Below are 6,979 nucleotides of genomic sequence, written 5' to 3'. Positions count from 1 at the left end.
ATTCTTAACAATTAAAAAAAAAGGACCCTTTTCAGAATATTGCATTGAAAAGTATTTCATTAGCCACAAATTTGGTTGATCTGATGAAAACTAATGATGATCAGACATTGTTTTGTTGTGAAAAATCTCTCTTTAAAGACAGCAACTTTATGGAACAAATCCTTTAAATCTCTGGACTTATCAAACAAAACAAAACAAAACAAAAAACAAACAAAAAAGGAATTAAAAAAAAACATTAAAAAAGAAAAAATAAACATTTTGAAATATTTGCACCATATTCCAACTCGCCAAAAAATATTGTTCCAAATCTAAATGACTTAGCCTTTGCAACAAAATCTTGTGGGTAATCTGATGATTTGTCACTTGTCGAAGTTGGCCAAAGAAATGTTCTTTAATTATTTTTTATATTGTTATCATGCGCCGTATATTATTCATTATATTATGGCCATTTAATAAATAAATAAATAAATAAATATTATCGATAATTAAGACATTGTCTACGTTCTTCAATGGAGAGATTATTTACAAGAGAAAAAAATATAATCTCCCAAAACTAATACATTCCACCTCAGCCACAGACTGCGGATACAGCCAGGACAAAACCAAGAAGCCGCATTCCAAAACAAAGACCAAAAAAGGAATCTAGAAAAAGAAAACAGATATTGGGGGGGGGGGGGGGGGGGAGGGGGGGGGGGGGGGGGGAGGGGGGGGGAGGGGGGGGGAGGGGGGGGGGGGGGGTAGAAGATTGACATCTGAGTCCAGCATGGATACATCATGGATCCCATCCCAGAAAAAAAGCACTTTAAGCATCTTGTTGACCCTAACAATATTAACAGTTTTTGTTTGTTTGTTTTTTACATTTAATTGTTTGATTTGCTGCTTTATTTAGTTTATTAGTTTATTTATTATCTTTTTAAACTAAGTCAGTAAATATATATATATATATATATATATAATATATATATATATATATATATATATATATATATATATATATATATATATATATATATATACATACATATATATATATATATATATAATATATATATATATATATATATATATATATATACATATATATATATATATATATATATATAATATATATATATTATATAAGTATCAATCCACTATTAAGGTGACCACTGTGAAATGCACCAATTGGAGGACCAAGCATATGTCTTGTTCAAATTGATTAAACTGTTCAATCTTTGTTCAAATGAGTATAGTTTGATTCCCTACAATGATTTATGAACACAATTCTGATGCTTGATGATCACAATGGTATATAGAAAATTACTCGGTCCCCCTAATGTTTTACTAAGTGTTTCTGTAGCTTTAAGGAGACATTTGGTAAAAACATGTTTTTAGGGAGACCACATTAAAAAACCCTTTTAGGGAGCCCAGTATATGTTTATATATGTGTATACCTAAGAGTGCATTTTCAAGTGAGCTACCACCAAATTGTCTAAAATAAAGTAAGTCCTTAAGATTAAGAGCTTCATGGCCATAGTGTCGAAGCTTATCCCAGTGTGCGTAGAGTGAAGTGGCCGAGCAACGCATTTACTAACTCCTGGGAAGGTCCATCCCTCAGAAGGGGCGCTCAGGGAAATAACCTGGGACTCAAACACGGCAAAAAATATTCCCAGTTGCTCCGTGCGCCATTGTTTTTGCAGTCCCCGACCCCTTTAGAAACCTGACGACCCAGGTTAAGATCAGAGATAGAAGGGACCAGGCAGAGGAGTTTATTTGTTGTTGTTGTATACCACTGAATGGACTTGGTTTGTTTTGTTTTGTTTTTAAGGGTTTTACGGCGCTTGCAACACATTAAGGTCATATCAGCGCCAGTAAAAAGGAAGAAAATGGGATAGTAAAAAGTTCTGGAACTACAATTAGAGCACCCAAGAAAAAGTAAGGCAAAGGGGATTTGTTTCAAATAGGAAACAGTAGATTCCAAGAGCCCACTATCAAAGTACTTAGTTTGAGATCACCTAAACGTCTCATTCAGACACAAGCACAGGTCCCAACAAAGAGGGATACACTCAAATGTTTACAAAGCATAAATAATATGTAAACAAAACAATAAAGAGCATAACAGACAGATGATTTACAAGGGAAAAATATAATCTCCCAAAACTCGAACTATACATTTGACTGTTTCCCTCCCAGCCAGGTCCTGGACAAAACCAAGTAATCCCATCCCATCCCGAGACAAAGACAGAAAACAAGTTGGAAAACAGACATAGGGGGATAGAAGACGCAACGAGTACGTCCCTGCCCATTATGGGAAGTCGGGAACCCCACCCAGTGAGTGAATGGAGTTGGATGGATAGGACAGCAGATCTGATGGACACAATGAACGGCTTCAATCAACATCTCATTCACTTTAACTTGCACAATGCTTGCTTTGGTTTCGTGGTAGACAGTTCGTCTGACGCCCGAGTTGCCAGGGTTCGAATCCATATTTGTGGCAATGCAGAGTCATTGTAAAAGTCTCATTTACAGTCTCACTTGTGTTAATTGGAGTACGTTACTGAATTGTAACAACGTTGTTCGTGTCCATATAAATCTACTACCAGCTGCACGTTGAGCTCATTGTGGGTTTTATGATACATCAAGCTCGTGTAAAATTACATTTACATTTGACCGAAAAATGATACATAACGATAGAAGTCTACAAATCATATTGCAGGTTTATTTCAGTTCCAAAAGCCATCACAAACATTCATCCACTGTATCACATAAGTCTTTGGTCACCAAATAAAAGCATGAAGTTTGCTATGTGTACAGTGCAACATAAAAGGATAGAAACAGTTTTACTGATAAAACCCTCAAATGATAACAAACCAATATGTTGTTGCTGGTAAGTTGCTTAATTGCATTTGTTAAAAAGCATAAACTGTGAAGCAAAAGTGTTGAAAATCGTTTGAATAAAGTTTAATGCAAAAAAAAATAATTCTTAAGCACTTTATGCCGTTCTAAGCTGTCGTTGCTGCATTTTTTTTCATTATTAATTATTATTATTCTGATTAAGGATGAGGGATAAAGAAAGAATGAAATTAAATGCACAGAGGTGTCATTTCTTGACAGTCACCTCTAAAGATTGCAACTCTTAAAACTATCATAAAAAGAATAGTGAAATTTTACATTAGGTATCTAGAAAATGCTGAACATAAAGCTACATTGGCCAATTAAGTTAGGGTTAGTAGAAAGACTTTTTATTCTGCCATATTTGATTCTTTCAGATAGTTCTACATAGCTGCCAACTTTTCAAAAATAAAATAAGGAACGCTCATTTTGCCCGGGATGAGGGGCGATGTGTGCCGAAGCCCCCCCCCCCCCCCCCCCCCTTCATCGAATCGCAACATATAAAAGTCAGCCTTTTTAATTACTATTACTAACACTAACAAGTTTGAGATGACAGAGGCTAGTCCAAATGTTGCTCAATTATCGGGTTTAGTACCAGCACATTTGAATCGTTAAAATGACACTTTCCACAATGATTGTTGTTTTGTTTTTAAGGGTTTTACGGCGCTTGCAACACATTTAGGTTATATCAGCGCCAGTAAAAAGGAAGAAAATTGGATAGTAAAAAGTTCTAGAATTACAGTTGAAGCATCCAAGAGAAAGTAAGACATAGGGGAACTGGGAACAAATAGGGATCAGATGTAGATTCCAAGAGCGTATCACCAATGTACTAAGTTTGAGATCACCTATAAGTCTTATCCGGACACAAGAACAAAATCCAACAAAGAGGAACACACTCAAATGCTTACATTATACATTAAAAAATAACAAATATAGTAATAATACATAACAGAGAGATGATTTACAAGGAAAAAAATATCATCTCCCAAAACAATAAATATGCATTTGACTGCTTCCCTCCCAGCTAGGACTCCGGCGAGGGCCAGGAAAAAAACAAGTAATCTCATTCCAAGACAAAGACTGAAAGCATGTTGGAAAACAGATATAAGGGGATAGAAGACACAGTGTGTACCTCCCTGCCCGCTATGGGAGCTTTCCACAATGAGATCAAAATTCAGAACGGACAATATAAAGAAAGAATTCAACTGCCTCAACTTTGATAAGGACCAATACACAAGAAGCACGATTGTAAAATAAATGAAATAACTTAAGATGGTTAGAAATGCATAACTACCAACCTGGTACATCACTTGAGAGGGCGTTTTGGGGTAAAAATTAGGTGAGTTCAGATAAAAAGTAGACGATTGCATATATGTTTTCTTTCATGCAACATAATGGTCTTTAAGTAGTATACTATAATAGTAGTTATAGTAAAATGCACCTCTAAATATTAGAGAATTCCTACTTCTTTACTTTGACAAGATAAACACACCTAAAAATGGAGTATACTTATTTTTCTTGAACCTAAACCGTTACAAAAGCTTGCTTGAAAAAAAAAATTAAAATCAGATGAAGATGTTTTTAAAGGGATTAAATTTATATATTTCATAAATTAATAAAGGGAAATAATCATTGTCATCTTTAATCAATATAAGCAATTGATTTTCTTATTGAATACCTTCCAATCAAAAAGGTGGATTTAATTTTATTCTTAATTAAAATAATATTTGTAACAAATAGTGAAAGTATCAATACTGTCTTAGAATATTCAAAGTATATCGAGGCTAACATCCATATCCTATGCAAATCTCCAATACATTATGAAAGGTTTGAGTAAAATACAGGCGTCATATAAACGAATGGAACTTTTTTAATTGTTGAAAATCATTTATGTTAGAGGCATAATTCAAATTAAAGAGCTACACAAATGGAGATTATGCTCTCACTGGACACCAATAATAATGATAATAATAATAACAACAATAGTAGTAGTAGTAATAGTAATAATAATGGATCAATAATAATAATTCATTAGGCTCACATGGCTTTTTTACCACAAATTAGTCAAAAATTACAAAATACGGATTTTGAACTAAAAATAAGCACTTACGGACTCAGGAAGTCAAATACGGAACAAATCCGTTTTTAACAGAACGGTTGGCAGCTATGGTTCTACAAAGCATTTGTCTCTCAAGCTGAGCAAATGAATGTTCATATAATATAAAAAAGGATATTGCAATGATGAACAGATTGTACTATATAAAGATAAAACGTTTTTGTAAACCCCCAAAATATGTCAATAACACTATACAATACAATGAATGTAATACAAATCAAATTCATGATTGTCATTACACCGATTGAAACGCTCTTTCCCTTCTATATTTATTTCTTTCATTAAAAATCTTTGTCTTCACCAAACTAATTAGTGTACCTTCAGGGATTCCTTTTTGTGAAAATACCCTGTGGTGTTTTAAGAACAGAATAATTTCAGACTTTCTAGGTAATGATCCCCTTGAACCATGTGCTGAAACATCTTCGACAAAGTTTTTAAAATATGACTTGACTCTATCTGTATCCTCATCTGACCATGACATGTATCTCCGATTTTTGCTTGAATTCCTCTTGGGTTCAGTTTGTTTTGAAGAACACGTAAGCTGATTTGGCACTCCTGCTTCACCATCAAATATTTCTTCTTGATTTGCAGCTGTTACTATGGATGTTCCAAAATTTGCATTTGAGTCTCTATTCACTACAGAGTCATTTGTTTCAATGTTACAATTTCCTTCCCCAGTGACCGATGCTGAGTTATCAATTTGACCCAAAAAATGACCAACTTCTGTTATTTCTCGTATTGCAAGTGGACACTGATAAATGTTTTGATTGATTGATTCACTGTGTCCCATATGTCGATAGAAGACATCTCTCTCGTGTTGTGGGACATCAAGTAAGGCAAATAATGTCGAAGCTCGGTGCCTGAATTTATCAGCTATTAACAACTGGGGTTTCTCTAAATCCTTTACTAAGGAAGTGACATATTTGATGGCAATGTAACCACTTACATGATCTTTGGATATTCCTGTATTTGGAAAAAGAAATGGGTTGTCTGAAATATCAACAGCTTTACGCTCCTGTGCAAGTTTCCTTAAAGGCTGAATTGTGTCATTGGGTATCAACACAGGGACCAACATCTTGCTTCCCTTTCCAGACTGATAGGCCAGCTTATACTTCTCAAGTAACGCTTTTTCCAGAGGATCAGTGACATGTTGTACAAGCTGGGGATCAACCCATACACCTGAATCTGCATCATTCCAGTCTTTTAACAACATCCTTGCGGGTTCTCCGCCTCTCCTCGCATTAAACATTGTAAGCCTAGCTACGATGACATTGCGAAGCCTAACAAACATATGTGAATCAAATAATTGATAATCATCCTCACAAATACGGACCATCTCTTCAGTAATAAATTGCCGTAGCTTCTTTATATCATTCTCTAATGGCATCTCTTTGGGTTTTCTCAAATTTGTTCTCTTTGCTTCACATTGAACTCTGGCTGTAAAAAAATACTATCCCAATTATAATCCAGGACAGCTTTGAACAAATCTATCTCTGCGGATTCTTCCATTTTGTTTTGCATTATATATTCCCCTTTTAAGAAATTAATTAACTTTTTCAATATAAATCCAATTGAAAGCTTCAAGCCTGCTTTCAATGTCCCATCCTCTTTCAAAGTCATTTCAGAAATGGTTTGCGATATTTCATTAAAGTTACAACGCTTCACCACGTCCTCTCCAGAGAAAGAAGGTTGATTCGTTCTCTTCCTAGTTTTTAAAATCAAATTTCCTAAGATGCGTAAATCACTCATTATAACTTTTCTCTCCTTCTTTGAACTTTTACTCCACAATTTTGTTCCTAACAATACTATAGCTTTGTCTGATCGACACAAATTTCCCACTTCATCATTCCGAAATTTGTCAAGAATATTCTCCTTTATTTCTTTACTTGCATTGGGAGCCACGGGATAAAATTTTACAACCCCAGTACACAGAGCATGCTCAGTACTACATTTCTTTTTGTGTTCATAAACCCTTCGTCCAGAGTAAAACCC

The sequence above is a fragment of the Berghia stephanieae genome, chromosome 3, assembly GCF_034508935.2.
Source record: "Berghia stephanieae isolate SIO BIC M18660-M18661 chromosome 3, UCSD_Bste_1.3, whole genome shotgun sequence".
In the NCBI taxonomy this organism is placed as follows: domain Eukaryota; kingdom Metazoa; phylum Mollusca; class Gastropoda; order Nudibranchia; family Aeolidiidae; genus Berghia; species Berghia stephanieae.
Note: the sequence above shows the minus strand (reverse complement) of the source record.